The sequence below is a fragment of the Pristiophorus japonicus genome, chromosome 12, assembly GCF_044704955.1.
Source record: "Pristiophorus japonicus isolate sPriJap1 chromosome 12, sPriJap1.hap1, whole genome shotgun sequence".
NCBI lineage: Eukaryota > Metazoa > Chordata > Chondrichthyes > Pristiophoridae > Pristiophorus > Pristiophorus japonicus.
In genome coordinates, this window is record NC_091988.1 from 32,085,203 (window position 1) to 32,108,708 (window position 23,506).

Sequence of the window (23,506 nt, forward strand, 5' to 3'; positions counted from 1 at the left end):
ACCAAAGTACTTGTTCAATTGGTCTGCCATTTCTTTGTTCCCCGTTATGACTTCCCCTGATTCTGACTGCAGGGGACCTACGTTTGTCTTTACTAACCTTTTTCTCTTTACATATCTATAGAAGCTTTTTCAGTCTGTCTTAATGTTCCTTGCAAGCTTCCTCTCGTACTCTATTTTCCCTGCCCTAATCAAACCCTTTGTCCTCCTCTGCTGAGTTCCAAATTTCTCCCAGTCCCCGGGTTCACTGCTATTTCTGGCCAATTTGTATGCCACTTCCTTGGATTTAATACTATCCCTGATTTCCCTTGATAGCCACGGTTGAGCCACCTTCCCTTTTTTATTTTTACGCCAGACAGGGATGTACAATTGTTGTAGTTCATCCATGCGGTCTCTAAATGTCTGCCATTGCCCATCCACAGTCAACCCTTTAAGTATCATTCGCCAATCTATCCTAGCCAATTCATGCCTCATACCTTCAAAGTTACCCTTCTTTAAGTTCTGGACTATGGTCTCTGAATTAACTGTTTCATTCTCCATCCTAATGTAGAATTCCACCATATTATGGTCACTCTTCCCCAAGGGGCCTCGCACAACAAGATTGCTAATTAATCCTCTCTCATTACACAACACCAAGTCTAAAGTGGCCTCCCCCCTAGTTGGTTCATCAACATATTGGTCTAGAAAACCATCCCTTATGCACTCCAGGAAACCCTCCTTCAACGTATTGCTTCCAGTTTGGTTAGCCCAATAGAATGGACTTCCAGTTGAAATCATTTGGGAATGAAATGGATGTTGTGGTGGGCAGCAGTAAGATCTTTCTGGATAGATGGTGAATTTCGATCTTGGATAGTTTGGTTATAGAATTTGAGGATGAAAGGATATAGCTTAAAGTGATGGGAGTCAAGAGAAAATAGGAAATTTAGGCATAATTTTTTTTAGTAAGTGAGTGATTGATTGAAAAGTGGAACAGATTACAAGCAGGAATGGTGGAATAAAAAACCTTGGCTGGGTTTAAAATAAAGAATATATGAACAGTAAAGACAATGCAAGGGATCCAATATTTCAGCTACCAGTCAGGACGTGGAGCAGGCTGACCACCAGCGAGGGACTGCAATTTGGGGAAGAACCCAAATCTGCAGGTTCCCCCCACCCCTCCTCCCCATGTAACATCTGGGCCAAATTCTGGTCATGGTTCGAATGGTTGAGTCTTCTGCTGACCCTTCCCCATACATCCCAGGTCTGCTTTGAGGACCAATTCGGAGACGTTCCTACATACTCTGGTCATTTGCCCATTACACTCTCCCTAAGCCGAATGGAACTCATGCTAGTTGAGTGATACATATGCTTATCACTATAATAAATCACACGTGGCCCATGCTCGAGCTGATCACCTTGTGACCTTTAGGTTTAATGTAACCTCCAAAAGTGAGCACTGCAGGGGGAGCCTACTTTATATAGGGAGGCATACGAGGTGCAGTAATGTGTGCCTCCTGGGCTTTCCCCATCTGTTGGCTATTACATGTAACTACATGGTACAATGTATGGTACAGAGTATGGCTGCAAATACACACTGAGAACCAGCACAAGTTCAATTATGGGCCAAGTAAAGGCCCCGACTGCTGAAGAGAAAGGTAATTGAACCCAATTCAACATGCCAGCTTGCTCCCTTAGGAGCAGAAGAAAACGTGGTTACCTTTTTTCTTTAGTCCTTCCCAAACCTCCGAGTCCCTCAATTGAAATGGCTCGATGTCACTCCCAAGTTCTGTCAATTTTCTCACTTTTTTGATTTGTGCATTTCCTATTCCTTCAGTTCTCATCTGATGGTAGGAAAGTGTGATAGAGAAATTGTAACAGAAAAAGTATTGCAGGAAAGTGTTCGATGAAGTCAATTTTATCTCCAGGTGGATAGCCTATCCCTCCAATGAGCCTGTATAGGGACGAACCACCTGGCCCCATTATGGAAATGACCCAACTTGGATTAGGGACAAGGCCTACATCAATGGCCATGAACACCCAGAGGACCTGGAATTGTGGGGTTATTACTTCTAGAATCTGATAGTGAGGTTAAAAGGGTAGGCTACATGGACTAATGGCCTTCTCCTGCCCAAAAGTTTACTTTGTTACTTGTAGGTGCTGCAGAAAAGGGCCATAAGGCTGTCCCTACTGTTGGAGAACAGAGTTATTAGTAAAGTATAGAAAAACTTGGACTCTTCAGCCTTAAAAAGTGAATGAGAATAGAATGGAAAAGGTTAATGCAGAGCACTATGCCAAGTTAAACCGTAACTGTAGGATAAGAGGACATAAGTATTACGCAGTAAAAGGCAGGTTTAGGACTGACATCAGGAAGCAATTATTTACACAAGGACTGATTATTACTTGGAACAGTCTTCTGATTAGGTTAGTGGAGACAAAACATCTGGAATCATTCAAAAGTCAGTAGGAGCCATGGCTTTCTATGGAAGGATGGATTAAATGAGCCAAACGACCTATCTCAGCTGTACTATGTGTTTTTTGTGAATTTTATTGCCCCATTATCCAAAATGATGGAAATTACAAATTGTTTGTCTAAACAGATGGACTGACAATCCTCATTAAATTGCAGTCAAACTTTTTTCTCATTGAGGTTCCGGCTCCTCCACTAATGTAATGCAGCTTCTTCATTCTGAACCAGATCTACGCTTCTTGTGTCTTGACTTTAATAAGCGGAATGTTAATAAGCGGAATGTTAACACGCGAGGCCACTCTGCACCTTCGCTGGACCCCTGGATCAATCTTTGCTGGCTCGTGGTTGACTCTCTCCTCCTCCTTGGCCCTCTGATTCCACTGGACAACCTCCAGCAGACACTCTGCCCTTCAAACAGCTCCTGGGTGCAGTACCTCCCAACAACTGTCTCCAAACCTGGACACTCCAAGCAGACTCCACACTGTCTACAGGCCAATTTCATTCCATTACAGGATCTCAAGACTTTAGCTTTGGACTCTTTCATATCATCTCCTCCCTCTCCTCTGTTTATAAACAGAACTGAATTCCATGTGTGACCATTTGCATTTTGGCTGTAGCTCCAGACCCGAGCCCATTACTTTTCACCACGGACCTCTGAGGCCCTGCTCTCCAGTCTTCTCTTCTTCCTGTTACCCAATCATGCCACTGGGTACCTTGCCACCACCAATCCCAACCCATTACTACTCCTCTGCCTTCCTACTGTCCTGCTGCAATCTCCCTTGAATAAGCCCACAGCTATCAGAGGATGGCTCTCTTTGCATTCTCCAAAGGGCCCATCGAAGTATCCATTGCTGCCTTCTTTCAAGCAGACACCTTAACTATCCCATCCTCCTCTCTCGTTGACCTTGCCAACCAGTGTGTTTGCTGGGGCCCAATTTCACCAATCTCTTTCTCATCCTGCTTATTGAATCCAGCATTGCCCTGTAGCGACCTGCCAACAGATCAACAATCAGATGCATGGTCGAGAACTAGGAGACACAGTTTAAAGTTAAAGGTGTCAATAAAAAGAAACTTAGGCAGCATTTGTTTCAGTAAGATGGTGATTAGAAATGTGGATTATTTTACCAGTAGGGCTAATGGACCAGAAAACCATGGCAGGCTTTAAAAAAGGACTGAGTTTCCTGTTAGTAAATATAATTCAGAGCTACTAGTTCTAGAATGACCGTAAAGAACCTGGTGGACCATTTTGGAAGAAGATGGCCCAAAACATTCCTATTTTACTGTATATAACTCCAGAATTTGGCTGAGCTGCAATATGTGTCTTCTATTACCCAGAGTGGACATCTGCACAAATGTTTTGGCGCATGTGGAAACCAGGAACTTGCGGGGCCGTTTACAAGATTGTGCACACACCGTCATGGGGAATGGAAAATCCGGGCCATAAACTCTGGGAAACAGCATCTACAGTCCTGAAGTGACTGGCAATCTCATGCAGGATACGGTTTCATGGGCCTGACTGTGTTTCAGTACCTCAATCGAGTGGGCATACTTTGAGTAAGTCTAGACAAACAACAATTTATGTTTATACAGTGCCTTTAATGTGAAAAAAAATGTCCCAAGGCACTTTGAAAGAAAACAAAAGAAAGACATGCATTTCTATAGCGCCTTTCATGACCATCGGATGTCTCAAAGCGCTTTACAGCCTATGTAGTCACTGTTGTAATGTAGGAAATGTTAAGGGAACAGTGGATACTGAGCTAAAGAAGGATATTAGGAGGAATGAGCAAAAGCTTGGTCGAGGATTTAGGATTTAAGAAGGGTCTTAAAGGAGAAGAGGAAGTTGGATAGGTGGAAGGGTTTAGCAAGGGCCTTGACAGCTGTAGGTATGGCTGTCGCTGGATGGGCAAAAGGGAGGGGGCTGGAGGTGGGGGGGAGATGCACAAGAGGCCAGTGTCAGAGGAATGGGGGTGGGGAGGATGGTGAAGGGCTGGAGGATGTTACTAAAATAGTTAGGGGTGAGTCTATGAAGTGATTTAAACATGGGTATGAACATTTTAACTTTAGGGTGTTGGGGGACCAGAAGCCAATGTAAGTCAGCAAGGACAGGGTCAGTGGGTGAGTGGAATTTGGTGCAGGAAAAGATATGAACAGCAGATTTTGGATGAGCTCAAGTTTATGGAGGGTGGAGGATGGGAGGCCAGCCAGGAGAGCATTGGAATAGTTGAGTCTGGAGTTGACAAAGACATCGATGAGAGTTTCGGCGGCAGTTGGGATGAGGCAGGCTGAGGTGGCAATGGTTTGGGAGTGCAAGTAGGGGTCTTTGTGATGGAACAGATATGGGATCGGAAAATCAGCTTAATGTCAAATAGTTGTGAAGAGGTGGTGAACAGTGTGGTTCAACCTGTAACAGATGCTGGGGAGAAGGATGGAATTGGTGGCAAGGGGAACCGAGTTTTTGGCAGGTGCTGGAACCAGGGCTTCAGCCTCAACAATGTTTAGACAATTAGGTTGGCAGGCTATTTGACTGTGGAAGCATTACATCAAAGCCAGATTTTCTACTCGTCCAACATCTACACACCTGCATTTTCCAAGGACTGTGTAATAACCAGGAGCTGGAAGCCTGGCTCATATTTCCTTCTCTAGCTAAGGGCTGCTGAGGTCCACTGTACCACCTGAACTGAGATCAGCATGCCCAGCTACGGATGGAATTTGGAGCTTTTAGTGTGCATGGTTGTATATGCACTGTCCATTCAGGAAACAAACAAATGTGAATCATTCAAATTTGTTTGACTCTTTCGCCCCTTTCATAATTGCGATAACTTAAGCTGTGTATCTGTCTCATCGGTCAGGAGAGCTGGATGGTTCAGCCCTCTTGCCTTCACGAACATATTCTCCATACCTGATTTCTTAGTTGGCTCCCAGTGCTTTAGAAGGCCATTCCCAGTTGAGCTGACTGTATTCTCTGTCCTTATCCTGGTTACGATACGTTCCTATAGTGCCGCAGTCAGAGGCTCTCCTTCCTCCCACCTCCCCATGAGCCTTCATTCACTGAAACTTGCAGCTACCTTCTGTCCAGTCACAATTACCCATTACTGCATCATTTGTTTGTGCTCAGCTTTCCAAAGTTGAATAAGCCAGAATTCAAAATCCTAGTGGAAGAATCCATGTATTTTTGAAAAATATTGATTAGTTTAACTGATTTAATACTAAATAAAGTAGTCTTTTTAAAAAAAATGATAATGATGTTTTGATACAAGAAGCAGAGAAATCTTATTGGAAAAAGTTATTGCATAAACAGAATTCTAGTACATGGAAATGCCATAAAAATAAATCTTGAAAGAGGAATTCTAAATAAACCCATTGATCCTAAACACTAACAGAATACAGGAGCACACTTCAATCAGCTTTTAACATACACAGCACTTATGATAAATATCCTGTGCATGGTTTGGCACTCCCCTCTTCCTTTAGATACAGCCAATTAAAATTTCATTTGTAGCTAGCATTCTGTGAATGAACTCGATACAACTGAATGAAAGAGGTATTGCATTTAAGTTTTATTTTGTAGCAAATCAGAGCAATATGATTTTAAAATCTCGCACCTCAGCTAACAGGTCTCCATCCTATGAAAACCTGTGCAGTCAGTAATATTTTTCAGCTTTGCTGAGCATTTTGAGAGACTATCACTGTCCTAACATCATAAAAGTATGTTCTGTTGGGTGTTACCAGTTCAGTTCACCTGCTATATTGCATCGGAATTTTTGCTAGACATTCTTCAATGGCAGAAGCTCAGTAATCCTGCCTTCATTTTCGAATATTGTGGCCTCTCCTAATGGCACCCAGGATCAAACTTTTCTTTGGGTCCAAAAGTGAAGATCTTTGGCTCCAAGGTGAATGGCTGGCAAGAAAGTCGGGCAGACAGCAAAAAATATGGGCTACAAAAGACTGATGGCTGGCAAAGCACTGGGAGGGTGAGGTTGGGGGGCAGGGGGGAGGGGGTTGGTGAGATCAGTGAAGTACATGGGTGAGGTAGTTGTGAAGGTGCTTGGTGTTATTTATTCCAGTTGTCCTATCTTTGTTCACGTCATGTTTGGGATGCGCCTCCAGGAGGACAAAGACATGCTTTTAACTTTAAATGAGGAAACAGTGGATCGCAGGTGGTGTTGCTCAGGGTTGTACCAGGGCGCCAGAAAGCAGGACCACAGCTAGAGCAGAGCCAACGGTCTTGGAGCCAATCTGGAACCCATGCTGCTTACAAAGATTCGGCCACAAGGAGCAAAACTTAAGGTTGCATTTCTAATAGGAATTGGGCAATTTAATGGGTAGGTTAAGTTAAAGGCCTACTCCTGCTCCTATTTCTTATGTTCTTAAAGTTAACTTCAAGTGATATGAGATCACCCAAATAACGTGTGAAATGTAGCAAGATCAGCACAAAAATCTGTCAATAAACTTTGATAAAATATGTTTGAACAGAGATTAGTTTGAGTGGAGTTTGGAATGCAGTACGTAGTGTAAAAGTATCATTTCCATCTAATAGAGGTTATCATCAGTTCCACATTGGAAAGTAATATCTCAGCATTTTATAGCAGAATATAACCCTTTGAATATTAAATGTCATAATGCCATTTATGTGGACAGAAGACTGTTGCAAGCGGAACCGCCTGGGAATTGGCATCCCAATGGTTCTGGGATTCTGATATGTCAAAAGTACAGAGATGTGCAGAAGCAGCAACATGCATTTAATAGCACCCAGAAAGGAAGTGCCTAACTCACTGGTATTTCTCCAGAACCATGACAATCTGGGTCTGTGATGTCGGCAGAATTGCTGCCTTTATATTTGGGAGTGCAGCCAACAGTGGGAGAACACCAACATTGACTGCTCTTCCTTAAGGTAAAAATACTGTAAAAATATACAATGTGAACTGACATCAAGTCAGTTTTGTTCACAATATTGGCGCTGAATCCTTTTTTTTAAATGGCTGTGTCTTTAACACCTCAAATTGGTGGGAAAAAGTTTGCCAAGGGTTACTTAAATAAACTTCAAATACATTTGTGTTTTTTTCTGGAAAAATATTCCAAGTAAGGCATATTTAATAAAGGAACACTGTCTACACTCCTGGCATATATTTGTGACTTTCTGTATCAAAACTCTAGATTAAACGCATTAACTCTGCCAGTGCTCTGAGATTAACTTGTCTATAATAGTTTATAAACTAATCAGTTTGTTGGAAAGAAACATTTTTGGGTTAACAAAGTTGCCACAATATATTGTGTTCGTATTTGGTAACTATACTCTTACTAGAGATGCCTGTATAAAAAAAGAGAACTTTTAATCCCAATTTAAAAGGCCAATAAAGTGTGTTTTTGAGATATTCAAGATGGTATAGTTTAAAAGTTATTATGTTAAGTATTACTGCTCAGTTTACTGTATAAACACACATCCTTCAAAAGTCATTTTAAAGAAGTCTGAAATTGTGCTCCAGGGTAATTGGTAGTGATAAACAACAACAGTTGAACAAATTTTGCACTAAAAACAACCAATTCTGTTCTTGTAACATCATTCTAATATTAAAACCATCACAGTTTGATTTCATGGTGGGAAGGTTTGTTTCCATCCAATGTTAAAATAACAAAAAAGTATTGAAAGAATGCCTTATAGTTCCCCCTTTGGTCACACTTAAGGACCCTGAATGTAAGTGGCATTGGAATTATTCTAAATAAAATAATTTTAGATCCCATCGCTTTATTAAATAAGATCTGTTCATGTTGAACCAATTTATTTCTCTGTTAATTGAGCTGTTTCAGTTTGTTGCTCTTCGATATATTATTTGTTCTAAAACCACTTTGCTAATACTTTAAGTTTGGAACTAACTGAATATTTCTACTTTGCACCAAACAATAACCAAATATCTCCCAGTCCCACTGAGATGCTGTTCTGTATACCTTGCAATCCTGTTGACATTGATCTCTCCTGCCCTCCCCCCAACCCCACAACCCCTCCACGACCTGCAGTCCTTCATCCAATACCTGTACATTAAGCTGCCTCGATCTCTCATGAAATGGGGGACGGTTTGCAGATGTTCCTGCAGCTGCCATTTTCTCCAGGCTGCCCTGCAAAGAGTTGAATATCTCTGAGGTTGGGGCACGACAGATCAGTAGACCCCACTGCTATCTCAGCCATTTGCCGCACATCTTGAGGGAGGCCACCCAGAACCTCTATGCATCTGATTCCCACTACCATCCTGATCTTCACTCATTTACTCTGCAGCCCGGGCTGACGTGCCTTATGCTCCCAATCGATGACATTAGCATCCACTTCTACATCAGCAGCCTATGGCTTCTTTGTTGTGCTAATGCCTCACCACGTGTTTATTCCTCATTGACACTATCTGTACCCCCTTGAGTGGGTTACTCTTGGCCGCTGAGTGCAATGGAGAGGGTGAATGATGGGGGTGGGGGGGTAGTGTGGGTAGGTGAATGTTCAGAAGTGTAGCCAGAGGTAGAGGGGACTGCCAGATCTTGCTCTTCAGCAATCTTCTCAACTATCTCCTGGCTTGCTGCCTCTGGAGGAAATAAACAGTACTGTTAACTTTGGTGATCCTGTACACCATTCCATCTTAATCCATTACTTTGTAGATCTCTTGTGGGGAAAGTGGTAGCCAGTGAAAAAGATTGAAGAAACATTAAGTAGGGAAAGTTATAGATTCTCTCAAACCCACTGAATGCACGATGAATCACATGTAGTCACCGCAACTGCCCGGCTAGATTGAAGCCAATTATTGCCATTCCTTCCCATTCATGTGCTGTAAAATAGCAGATGTTGGCATTTCCTCATCCAGTTCCCTGGCGCTCCCTGGCATTTTGTGCAGTCTTTTCATGCCGGAGGAGTGTATAGTGTTCATTGGCTGCGGCAGATTCCCGATCCTGCATGTCACAATCAGTCAAGTGCTCGACTGTGTTCCGACCTGTGACCAAGATGTCGTCCTGGAAAACCACGGTGTGCGGGACCGACTTCAGTAAACTTTCCATGTTTCTCTGGAATATCGCCGTCGCTGATCGGATTCCAAACGGGCATCTGTTATAAACAAAAAGACCCTTGTGCGTGTTGATGCAGGTGAGGGCCTTCGATGATTCCTCCAGTTCCTGCGTCATGTCGGCTGAAGTCAGATCCAGCTTCATGAAAGTCTTTCCTCCCGCCAGCGTTGCAAAGAGGCCGTCGGCTTTTGGTAGTGGGTATTGGTCCTGCAGGGAGAAACGATTGATAGTTACTTTGTAATCACCACAGATTCTGACGGTGCCGTCTCCCTTGAGGACTGGGACAATAGGACTGGCCCACTCGCTGAACTCGATCTGTGTAACGATGCCCTCTCGTTGCAGCCGGTCTAGCTCGATCTCTACCCTTTCTCTCATCATGTACGGTACTGCTCTCGCCTTGTGATGGATGGGTCGCGCCCCTGGAATTAGGTGGATCTGCACTTTTGCTCCTTGGAATTTCCCAATGCCTGGTTCGAACTGCGAAGGAAACTTGTTTAAGACCTGGGCACACGAAGAGTCATCAGTGGGCGATAGCGCTCGGACGTTGTCCCAGTTCCTGCGTATCTTTCCCAGCCAGTTCCTCTGAGCAGCGTGGGACCATCGCCTGGTACCACCCAGAGTGGTAGCTTGTGCACCGCTCCATCATAGGAGACCTTTACAGTAGCACTGCCGATTACAGGATTTAGTTCTTTAGTGTAAGTTCTTAGTCTCGTGTGAACTTGAGTTAAGACTGGCCTTGAGGCCTTGTTGCACCACAACCGTTCAAAAGTCTTTTTGCCCATGATGGACTGGCTCGCGCCCGTGTCCAGCTCCATTGACACCGGGAGTCTATTTAGTTCCACATTCAGCACTATTGGAGGACAATTCGTGGTGAATGTGTGTACCCCATGTACCTCTGCCTCCTCTATCTGAGGCTCTGGTTCATAGTGATCTTCCGTGGATCTGTTCTCCTCTGCAACATGGTGGTTTGCAGGTTTAACAGGCTTAGCAGCTCGCCTGCACACTCGTTGGAAATGTCCCATTGTTCCACAGCCCTTGCAAACGTATCCTTTGAATCGGCATAAATGGAAACGATGATCACCTCCACAGCACCAACAAGGTGTTAATGGCCTTGCATTCATCACCCTTGATGGTGGACTCTGAGACATCTGCGGACGTGTAGCTGCAGGTATGTGTGACCTGCCCTGTGCGTTACGATTCGAAAACAACATCACTTTGTTCACAGTATTGTAGCAGCACTTGTGCGCTGAGAGATTTGCTTAGTATTGTCACTGGTGGCAATGAACACCTGGGCTATCGCTATGGCCTTACTCAAGGTTGGGGTCTCTACAGTCAAAAGCTTGTGAAGTATGGTTTCGTGGCCAATGCCAAGTACGAAAAAGTCTCTGAGCATGTGCTCCAAATGTCCTTCAAATTTGCAATGTCCTGCAAGGCATCTTAGCTCGGCGACGTAACTCGCCACTTCCTGGCCTTCAGACCTTTTGTAGGTGTAAAACCAGTATTTTGCCGTCAGAACGCTTTCCTTCGGGTTCAAATGCTCTCGGGCCAGTGTGCACAAATCGTCGTACGATTTCTCCGTGGGTTTCGCTGGAATGAGCAGATTCTTCATGAGGCCATACGTTGGTGCCCCACAGACGGTGAGGAGGATCGCTCTATGGTTGGCAGCGCTCGCTTCCCTATCAAGCTCATTGGTCACAAAGTATTGGTCGAGTCGGTCCACAAAAGTATCCCAATAATCTCCCTCTGAAAATTTCTCCAGAATGCCCACTGTTCTCTGCATCTTTGGGTTCGCTATCTGTATCTCGTCGCCAGTTGTTGTGTATGGAGAAAGAGTCAGACTGAGCTCAAAGTAAAGTGTGACCTTAGTCTTTTATTGCAGGTCTCCAGAGTGCCTCTCCAACCTGTGAAGCCTTCTTAAATACTTGTGTTCCCAAGGGATTATGGGATCCCTCGGGACTCCAGGGAATGAGCCCTCTGGTGGCTGTATAGAGTAAATATAAGTTTACATATATAACAACATTGATGTCTCCGCAAAATCCTACAAATCCCCTGGGAGGACAAATGCACCAATGTTGACGTCCTCGACCAGGCCAACATCCGCAGCATTGAAGCACTGATCACACTTGATCAGCTCCGCTGGGTAGGCCACATAGTTCACATGTCAGACACGAGACTCCCAAAGCAAGAGTTCGACTCGGAACTCCTTCACGGCAAGTGAGCCAAAGGTGGGCAGCAGAAATGTTACAAGGACACCCTCAAAGCTTCCCTGATAAAGTGCAACATCCCACTGACACCTGGGAGTCCCTGGCCAAAGACCGCCTTAAGTGGAGGAAGTGCATCCGGGAGGGCGCTGAGCACCTTGAGTCTTGTTGCCTAGAGCATGCAGAAATCAAGTGTAGGCAGCGGAAAGAGCAAACTAGTCCCACCCACCCCTTCCCTCAATAACTATCTGTCCCACCTGTGACAGAGACTGTGGTTCTCGTATTGGACTGTTCAGCCACCTAAGAACTCGCATTAAGAATGGAAGCAAATCTTCCTTGATTCCAAGGGACTGCCTATGATGATGATGTTTGTGGGAGCTTGCTGTGCATAAATTGGCTGCCACATTTCCTACATTACAAGTGTGTCTACACTCAAAGTACTTCATTGGCTGTAAAGCACTTTGAGATGTCCGGTGACCGTGAAAGGCGCTATATAAATCCAAGTCTTCTTTCTTGTGTGAATGAGTGAGATCGACAGTAATTGTTCAATTAGCGCTGTGTTGGAAGCTGGCTTTTGCAAGCTGTGCGCTGCTCTCTCCTTTGCTGCGAGACTGTCGCATGCTCCTTGCAGTATGTCAATAACGTGCCATGTGATTTGACTGGCTATTAGCGAGGATGCTGTGGGTGTTCAGCCATTCTTCATGGTGAAGGCAAGTGGTAAAGCAGGAGTATGTACTGAAAATGAGGCAACAGAAAAGGTGCTGCAATAATCTTATGCAAATTACTATCTACTGTTACTTATCTGCTGTGGCTCATACAACCATAAAATTGTGCAGTAGAGAAGGAGGCCATTTGGCCCATCGTGCCTGTGCCAGCACTTTTGAAAGCTGTCCAATTAGTCCCACTACCCTGCTCTTTCTCCTGTTATCTTTCTCACCTACAATTGAGTTCTGTACCTGAACTTTGCCGTGTGGGGTGTGCTGAGCAAAGATCGGTGATCGGCTTCTCTTTCGCAGATCTAATCAACCAGATCAGAATGATATTGGTGAAGGCCTGGGAAATACTGCGCTAAACTTGGAAAAAGTTGAACGCTTTCAGCCCCCCTCAAATAAATGCCTGGGGATCCTCCACTCCTGAATACCCAGTGGTTCAGTGCCTTCCTCCTGTCTACACAACCTTAACCAAGTGTGAATTTCAAGAACATTATGCGGTGAGCAGTGCTGGTACAAATTGTACTAAGTTACTGCAGCACAGAATTCTAACATTATATCTGTTCCTTAAATTGGTCCACTGGACAGAGGAAAGCTCCCTTTTTGTTTTACTCTGATATGATTTTTGTTTCACTTTGAAGTGATTTTTTTCTTAAAATAATAAATCTGCTTGCCAGTTTTCATGTCTCTGGTCAGCGAATCTGTTGAAAATATGGGACAATATTAATTTTGAGCTGTGTCTTTCCAGTGTTTTGGAGAGTTTGCAAAGGTTTGCTGGAAATATACCTTTTTTTTGCTAAAGTGATCTCCAGGAAGATGCTTGTTACCTGTGTGGGCTTGAGAATTGAGAGAGAGGTGTCAATAATGCTCAAACAAATCATAATATCTGCATGTAGCAAGGAAATGTCCATTACTATCTTGCATTTTGACTATTTTAATCTCCTTCCGCTCGCTACTTTGTATCAGCCACATACCTCCTCTCTGCTTGTTGCTGTACCTACTGATCCAGCTGAAAGTTGGCACAGCAGACTGTCTCGCAGTAAAGTGCAAATGGCTGCCAAAGCTGGGATTGGAATCCGGATCTCAGTCCTACCACGATCACAAGGCACCTTTGGGACAAAACATGCTGCAGGAGAAAATTCATACTTTTCTCCCCTTGTTTCCTCATGAACAAAGAATTAGTGCATTGTGATTAGGAAGCAGTCAGTAAAGAAAAGTAGTGGGAACATTTATACAGTTGATAGGAAAAGTTCTCTCTGCAGCCAAAGACTAGGGTACTCCCTGCTTTAAAAAAAAATAAGCAGTGGTTCACTGAACAATAAACCGCAGGATGATACCACATAACCTGCACCCTTGGCATGGCATGGCAACAAATCACGAGGTTGCTGGTTCTGTGTTTTTGTTTTGATTTTACAAATAAGTTCATCCTTCTTGATTTGTGTGGTATACAGTATGCTGACACGATCCAAGTGGGATAAAGTCCTATCAAATTGTTTTGTTCTCTTGTGTGAAGATGGTTGATTGGAATGAAGTCATGAAATGAGGAATAAATATTGCAAATCACTTCATTATTTTTAAACGTAGAAACTAGTCCAAGGAGGCGAGAAGAGAATTTCTGGGGTTCTTCCCATCTTCTATGAGAATGTTGCTGCATCTCTAGTGTGCTTCTATTTAAATGTAGCTTAGAGCATACACAGTAAATAAAAACAGGAGAATAAGATTCCCACTTTTACTTCTGTGGTTGATTTTAAAACATCTGGAGCCGTAGTTCCATTTCGATGAGTTGCATCTGTCCTTATCCAAGGTGTTAGGAGGCTGTCCAACTCCGGGAAGAGCTGGAACTTCTTTAATCTGAAAGATGTGGTTCCCAGAGGCAACTGCACTATTGACCTACTCAAGTGGCTGAAAAATAAGCAAAGCAAAACTGTTGGGTGAAGAGGTTAGAGGTGGGTGAAGAGGGCAAAATGAACACTCACAATATAGATTGTGCAAGTTGATGTAAATAAATATTACTGCAAAAAAAAAAGACAAGGAATAAACTCGTGCCTGACTAATGTTTTCTAATGTTCACAACACGTTCACTGTCACTTCACAGACTAGGCTAATTAGAATGCTAAAATGCTGCTGTGAATTTACAGCTTTGAGAATAAGAATATGAATGTTATGCAGAGGGTGGAAAACTGCAGGATAATGTGCGCGGTCAGGCTCTGTGCTGGCAGCACGACTCCTGTTTGTGTGGCACTGCCATCCATTAATAGTGCTGGCTTCTTCATGAAGGCTCTTTTATATTTGCAGCTGGTGTATCACACCATTTCCTACATCTGCTTTTGTTTGGCAGGATATTGCAGTGACAATGGACCAAGTGAACCTGAAGTAGGTACAGTAGCGCTGTGGTTATGTTACTGGACTAGAAATCCAGAGAATGAGAATTCAAATCTGTTTGAGAAATTGAATTCAGTTTTTAAAAAATCTTGAAATAAAAACGGGTATCAGTAATAGTGACTATGAAGCTGTTAGATTGTTGTGGAAACCCAACTGATTTACTAATGCCTTTTAGGGAAGGAAACCTGTCTTTTTTAACTGGTCTGACCTATATGTGACTCCAGTCCCAAAGCAATGTGGATGACTCTCAACTGTCCTCTAACGTGGCTTAACAAATTGAGTTCAAACTGCAACAAAAACCAACAAGAATCACCACATGGACTGCGGTGGTTCGAGAAGAAGGTCCATTATCACCTTCTTGGGGCACTAAATGCCAGCCTTGCCAGCAACGCCCACATCCTGGAAATTAATTTTTTTAAATTAATAATGGCAAGGTTCAGATAAACTACACCAATTGTTCAAACGCTGCTGTCTTACTCTGACGTAGCTCTGTCCTATTTGACCCTTATTTTATATCGAAGAATTAAATGGTTCCCAACCATAGAACAGGCCAATTAGGGATTTTCCAGTATTCCCAACCCTTGGAGGAGGCAGGGGGAGATTCTAGGGAGACTCAGTTGATTTTTGTTACGGATGAATAAATGAAAGCTGCATGTAGCTTCAGAATGATCTGGATGAACTTGTTTAGTCAGTCCAGAAATTACATAACACCAAAATTCTTATTATGAAAACAGTTGCTATGGTTTCTGTTGTGTTGTGAAAATGAAGGAGCCCAAGATAGATCATATTTTATGGAATTTTCTCTTGCAGAAAATGCTTTCGGTCAGCGGGAAAGTTAATATGAAGGAGACTCTCTGTAAATGTGCTTCCCTACTCCAGCCAGTCACCGCTGATGATACCATTACTACACATATAATCGAGATAGCATTAGTATTTAAAATGAATGGATTAATCAAGGTCAGCCAGCAGGAATCTACTAAAGTTATGTCATGTTTGACAAATGTAATACTGGTTTCTGAAGTAGTGACCAATTGGATAGAAAAGGAATTGCAGTGGATATGGTATATTTTAATTTTTGGAAGGTGTCTCAGGAGGCTTGTTACGAAAATTCAAGCATATGGTGTTAGAAACCTGGTTGATCAACAGGAAAGAAATGAGGGTTAATAAGATTTGTTCAAATTGGCGGACGGCTACAAATGATGTACCCTAGGGTCAGTGCGAGGTTCATATTTGTGTGATATATACAGTAGCTGACTTGGGCATAAGGAGCATAATACTGAAATTTGTTGATAGAAACATAGAAATTTACAGCGCAGAAGGAGGCCATTTCGGCCCATCGTGTCCGCACCGGCTGACGAAGAGCCACACGGCCCTTGATCAGCAGCCCTAAAGATTACATATAAACCCGTGAACAATGACGGAAAGGTAAAGAGCACCCAGCCCAACCAGTCCGCCACACACAACTGCGACACCCCTTATACTGAAAACATCTACACTCCACCCCAACCGGAGCCATGTGATCTCCTGTGGCAAAAAATTGTCACAAAATTAGGGTGGGTTGAAAAACAATGAGGAGAACTATAAAATATTTTAAGAGAGCATAATGGGCGGACAGGTGGCAGATGCAATTTAATATGGATAAATGTGAGGTAATCCAGTTTGGATAGAAAAACAACATTGGAAACACATTAGAAAGATGCTGTTGCGTGTAGTTGAACAGAGACCTCGGGATTCAAATAAATACTTCCCTAAAAGTGCAAATGCAGGTAAATAAAGCCATAAAAAGGGCATTTGCATTTTGGGTTTTATAAATAGAGTTATAGAGTGCAAGAGCAAATACGAGCTAATGATCAATTTGTGCAAGACAGAGGTTAGGCCACAGTTAAAGCACTATTTAGTTTCGGGTGCCCCATTTTAAAAAAAAAAAGGACATTAAAGCCATCGGGAACATACAGCATAAATTCACCACAATGAGAAACTATAATTATCAGGACATGTTTGATGCACTGTGACTATTTACACTGGAACAGAGAAGCTAAGAGGAGATTTATTAGAGGTTTATAAAATTATAAAGGGTTTTCATACAATAATGGGTTTTATAATGAATGGCTCGCTCTTATTGCCATGGAAAAAAAATCTACCGGCTGGGTGTTAGGAAAGGGGAGCAGACTTCCTGAATCCTGAATCCAATTTTTTTTTAATCCCCAGTTTTAAAGCATACTCATTTTGCTAATCCAGCGGGAGCTAGGACCCTGTGGAGGTTCTTCTCATATATTGTAAAAAGGAATGATTTAAAGCATATGTCTTCTCTGCTGGGTGCCACCTACACTGATGATTATAAGGTGTGATTTTGTATTACAGACCCCTCCATGTAAATAAGTGTCTTGCCAACATGCATACACACGCAGACTAAAATAAAACAAATAATTCATATTTAGAAGAAGAATCTCTTAAAATAGTTGTCATCATTTGTGAACCAGTTGAAGCCAACATTTTAAAATCTGGAGTTGGTCAAGGTTTTATTAATGTGTCTTGGACTGTTGTATTTGAATGAAAAGCAGAGGATTTGGTCTAGAGCTAAGCACAAACATGCTTTTACTTGAATTTTGGATTCCCAGTTCTGATGAATTCACTTATGATACAGTCACTGGAGGACTATAGAATGTAAACAGAAAGATAAAAGGCCTGGATTTGCAATGGTCAGGCTGAGGACAATCCCCTGTCATGTATGCGAGTCCAGGATGTTTCAATAAATCTATAATGGGCTAGATTTTGCTGCAGCAGGGCATTGAACGGCGTCTGCTGTTAGTTAGACTTGCCGCTGCACCCTTCAGCTCAAAACATTTTGGCCCACAAAGTTGCTGAAAATAATGAGTTGATAACGGCGGGAAGAGATGGAGATTGGAAGGCTTGGAGCCCAGGCACAGGGAGGGAGAGGGAGAGGGAGAGGGAGAGAAGTCACAAACAATTAGTAAAGGCTGGGGGGGGGGGGGGGAGAGAGAGAGGAGGGAGAAGGCGGGGGGGAAAGGGAGGAGAGAGAAGTCACAAGACCTTTGGGTGTGGTCCATCCATACAGACCTAGAGAGATACAACTGCGAACCTCTGCTACTTGCTTTCCTGCCGTTTTGAGCTTCTTTCAAAGGTTAAATTTTAAGTCGGCGACAGCTATTCCACATGGACATGTTTACTGTTTGGAGCTGTTCCGTTATGTTGCATTGTGTTAATGGAACATGGTTCAGTTTTAATGTAAAATATATTTTATTCAAAAGTTTACAACAATTTAACTTTAATAAAATTATTCTTAAAGTAAAATTTGATATAAGATCACTTAAAAACTTTAAGGTCACTTATAAATGTAAATTTACATAACTTACAAAAAACTTTTAATTTGAGAACAGTTACAACAGTAACAATAATAATAATAACAGCAGCAAAGAAATGCTGCACCCATCTCTCATCCCCTTATTCGAAGACCGCCCGCTGCGCTTGGTCTTGGACACACCACCACCCCTGTCCACAGGTAGTAGTGGCGTAGTGTTTCTGGGCTTGGTACCAAGCTTATTCTTTCTAACATCTCTGGTACTGTGCACCTCGAGGATGGGGGGCATCAATGTCAGGCGGCAAGTTGGAGGGCCCAGCTTGGTGCTCTTCAGAGGCTGGTGTGGGGATTGGAGTGGGAGTGATTCTGTCAATGGATGCGGGGTGTGGGCGTGTTCCCTTATTGCAGCAGCTAACTCCAACATGCCCTCGCTCATGCGCTCTGACAGTGTCTGAACGACCTGCAACATTCATGGCCAGTGACATGGTTTGCACTACCTCTGATATTCCCTCCCTTATGGCCACTATTCCCTCACTGATGGTCCCGGATATCGTTCCCATTTCTCGTGAGTGTTGTTACTTCACCTGACAGTCCCACTACTTCATCACTCACCCGACTGATAGCGTCCAGGAGTGATCGGGTAAGGTCAGTGCTCTCCGCACTCAATGACATCATCTGAACCACATCTGTTAGATCCTGCACCTCAGGAGTGCGCGGTCGAGCTCTCCGTCCCCTCCTCCCCATGGCTGTGGCTCACATCCCAACATTGGGACTCACAGTTTGGGACGGTGAGGCCTTGGGTGTGCCTCGCTGCACCACACCACTGGGACCCGCAACCTTGAAAGGTGTGAAACCTTGGAATTTCCCACCAACGGTCAAACCAAGTCACTGAAGGTGCTGTCACCTCCATGAGCGGCACCTCCTCCAAAGTCAGTACAACAGTGGGAGCTTCATCCAGCTCTATCCCCTCCCTCCTCACTCCCATATTGGTCTGGAGGATTGGATTGGAAGATGTTCTCCTCTTCAGGCTCAGCTGTGTCTGAATCATCATCTGCATAATCAGGGTTGGCAGCAGCGGAGGGGGCAGGATGGGTGGCATGAGTAGGCTCACACATCCCAAGCCAGGCAGCAAGCTGATTTGAAGGACCACGTTGAATTTGCAGGACTTACCCTCTCGAGTGTGGGCCCAGCTTGTGCAGTACTGATTGCTTTTTTCCAGGCAGGACCCATCAAAGCAGCGACCCTCTCCTCCAAGGGTGTCGGTGGGTGCAGATTTGCTGGGCCTCCTCCTGTTAGAGTTCTTTCCATTTTGTTATGTGTCACTTTCCTCTGCAAAGATGAAAATGCAACTTTTTAGAGAGGGTGTCTCTCTGCTGGGTGGGACATATACAGCTGGTCACATTTACAATTGCATTGAATAAATGAAAATATTACTTACACTAACTACTTGACCAAGGTCCTGCCATTTCTTTTTACATTGGCTTCTAGATCTCATGGTGTTCACCACTGCGCAGTAATCTTCTGCAACTTGGTTCCAGCGTTTCTTCTTTTATAAGAACGTAAGAACATTTCTTTTGGTGGAACTTTTATGTGACCTCTGCTGGTGTCCCGCTCCTGCCATCTGTTCTCAATCACAGTAACTCGTGCCTCCACTTCTTCCCGTAAGAAATTCTTGGTCCTTGCACCGCGTTGCATCTTGTATTGCTCCAGCTGCGATTTTTCCAATGCTCTCACACAACACTTGTAACACACATAACTGGCTCTTTAAAAATTAACGATTGCCAAATCCGAGCTGTACCGAGCATGCGCGTCCATTGGAACGATATCAAAAACATAACTTTCTTTTCCCGCGCACGCGCAGAAGGTGCGGCATCATTTTTTGGCGCAGACAGCAGGCTCCACCCCTCCGAGTCGACAGGACATGCTATGCGGCGCCAAATTCAAATTATACATCGGGGAAACTTTGGCAAAATGTTTCTGGCCGAGAAAACCCGGCGTAACTCTGGCAATGCGCCAGAAAACGGGCTTGGGGAAAATTAAGCCCATAGAAAGAGAAAGAAGGATTGGATTATGAGAGAGAAAAAAGACACAAAAGAAACGTTTTTTTTTAAATGTGACACTTTAAAATCTCCAACAACAGTTAATACCTGAAGGAATGAGACTCCATGCTTGTAATAGTTAATTTTTAGTACCAGAGAGATTAACTGGCAGTAATTAATACTTATCACATTCTTAAAAGGATACTGACCCTTGGTAGTGACAAGACTTAACTTTGTGTGCCAAGTTTAGTTTGTATGTACCACACAAATACACCAACTTCACGCCATTCAATGCGGGTCAATGGTGACAGACCACAAAATGCAGTTGTCATGAATCTAACAGCGGTGTGGCGCAACTCGGACAGCAACCGTTGGATATTGTAATTCAACCGCGTATCTGCCCCTCTTCTAAAGTTGCTGTACCATTTACGCATAAATAACAGCAAGCACCATGAGCCTCATTGTTAATTTTGACAGCAAAATCTGGCCCACTATATTAAAATTCTTACATAATTTGTGTATTTTATTGAAACCTGATATGTAATCATTTCCTATAGGAATTCCAATGATAAAATGTCAACATTTACCTATAACTATTGCGCATTATACCAGTAGGTGGCCCTCTAATGGCAATTTTAATGTCAAATGACGACACTGACCTGTAATGATTACCTGACATGCTGTATTATCTTTTCTCCATAAATCACTCAATGCTTTTCGCAAAAAGATTTGCCCAACATTTTTTCTCATTAACTACATTTTCTATTGTCCCAAAATAAGACTTTAAACAAAATAATATATATATATATTTTACAATAACATGATACAATTATCCACTGAATTGTCTATTGTATGTTTTTGGGAAGATTACAATAGTCTAAGCATGTACCATTTTCTCAGGGTGTATCAGTACTATTTAGTGAGCTGAACTACTGGAATATTTTTCTTAACTTCTGGTAGTAGTTGAGTTGTTTCCCAAAATATTTGAGAAAAACTAGAGGACAAACTTAATGCTTTATTTAGGTAAAAAAAAATGTTTGCGTTTTTTAATAACGGATCGTTTATGTGCATGTCAGCATAAGAAGTTTTTTTTATTTGCCCTTGGGATGTGGGCGGCATTGGCAAGATGCCTGTATCTGGTTGCCCGGAGGGGTATTTAAGATTGAACCACATAGTGTGTGACATGAGTCAGTCGTAGACCAGACCAGGAAGGACATTAGTGAAGCAGTTGAGTTTTTATGACAATCTGGCAGTTCCAATTGTCATTTTCTTACAACTAGCCGCGGTGGATTTTGAACTCATGCCTTCCAGGTTACTCGTCTAGTACCATAATCAGCAGGCTACCATGAAGAAAAGAGACACCGTGTATTGATTAAACAACTGTTGTAGTTTTTGTTTTGTTTTCTGTAAAGTTCAGAAAGCATTTAAGCCATCTTTCCTCATTCTAATTTGAGTTAATTTTTTAAGCGAAAATGTAAGTTGAATTTTGAAGCAGAAACCATCTATCATTTTTTGTTGATGGTTAGAAATTGTGAACATTCCAATTATTGACACGTAATAGAGAGAGAGAGAGACATGCAGAGTATCTTTCCTCATCATGATTTCAGTTCTTTTTTTAAAAAAGTTGAATTTTGAAAGCAAAACAAAGCCTCTGAGGGAAATAGTTAGGAAAGGGGATGAAAAACAGATTAAGGATGAGGATTATGACACCTCTAGCCTCTTGATAACTGTCCTTTGTGATGAATGAAGTGAAGAGGAAATGGATGGTGATTAAAGGTGAAGTGAGTGACGGCAGACAAGGATATAAGCAGATAGTTACAAAGAGAAGAGGTAGGAATAGTGATACAAGCGAGTGGGTAGTCTGAAGGGAAGAGGAAGTAGCAGTAAAGTGGAGGACGGGGTTGCAATGAGAACAGGTGTGGGAGAAACACGAGTAATGACTGAGAGGATGGAAAAAGAATTGGCGAGTGCACATTTTACCCACCAGAAAATACAGTTTGCAGCCATCATGCCAACCAACCAGCCAACCATCTCTCACCAAAAGAAAAGAAGGAAAAGAGAAAAAAAAGCAAATGAAACAGAGAAGCAGAAAGAAGTGTTAAGGAGCGAGAAGCAGCAGAGAAGAGAATGAGAGAGTAACAGAAAGGCAACAAAGGAGGTACGAGAGACAATATTCTTCAACTTGCCATGTGCAATGCCATGGGACAACCAATGGTATATAATTAAAAAATAGACATGGTGTAAAACTATTTGATCTGGGTGGTGGGGAAAGGAGAGGAGAGGAGAAGGGAAGGGAAGAGGCAAAGAAGTGATTTTCAAGTGCCAGTCCGATTACTGTGTTCCATTCACATCATCAGTAAACCATTGCACCCGTGTGGCACCAATGGTAAACTTGCTGAGTCCTGGTTAATAACACATTGGTAATTAGTTTGTTAATGTCACTGCTAAATTGAAATCCTAGGCCAAAATGCTTATTTGTATCGTCCAGCATACTAAATGTACTTATAGTGACCAGCTGCCAGTGTGGCACTTTGTGTGAGTGAATCATTAATACAAGAAAGCAGTGGACATAACTACAAAGCTACGGCTGATTGGATCATTTTGTTGTCAGTGAAGAAAATAGCATTTTGTTAGCACCAATGGAGTTGATTATCGATCTGGTTACCAGCAGCTTGTAATTCGAACACATCTATCTATTTACCCTCTCTCCAATGTTAGATACTGTCTTTGTATACGTGTTGATCAGGCTGCTATGACGAGTGACACAGTGCTGAGGTGGCGATTTAGCACAGTGCCAGTGTGAGGGTATTTGCTTTTTGCATGTTTTCTTTGATTAATGTTGGTGTTAATCCTGAAGATATTACATGTAACAAAATGAAATACTTTTGTCAATTTATTGATCAGTTTCTTTATGGTTGGCCATAGTACACACGGTGAATTTAGATTTCTGTTGATTGTTTCGACAGCTACAAGAATACACACCAGTCTGACAGGTCAAATATTCATTTAATATGCATCTGAATTTTGATTCCTGTTGGACAGTGGTGAGATTAAGCAAAATACTGCAGATGCTGGGAATCTGAAATAAAACACAAAATGCTGGAATACTCAGCAGGTCAGGCAGCATCTGTAGCGAGAGAAACAAAGTTAATGTTTCAGGTTGATGACCTTTCTTCAAACAAAGGTTATGGGTCTGAAAAATTAATTTTAATTTTGTGCAATGTGAAATCTATCCATTTTAATGAAAATTACAAATTTTAAGAAACTTTTGAAAAACCGTTTGCTCATCTTTACTTCAGGTGTGCCTCTTCCACATGTGAGAGCCTCCATCGTTGTTTTGCACTCTCTAACATTTTTTAAAAGTTAGAATTTTAAGA

At 42.7% G+C, this 23,506-nt stretch overlaps 1 protein-coding gene across 1 annotated transcript in view; it reads left to right on the forward strand.

Annotated features, from left to right (window-relative positions):
* The window catches only part of arhgef3 (Rho guanine nucleotide exchange factor (GEF) 3), a 376,120-nt gene that overhangs the window by 45,014 nt on the left and 307,600 nt on the right, over window positions 1–23,506 (forward strand). The window lies entirely within an intron of this gene.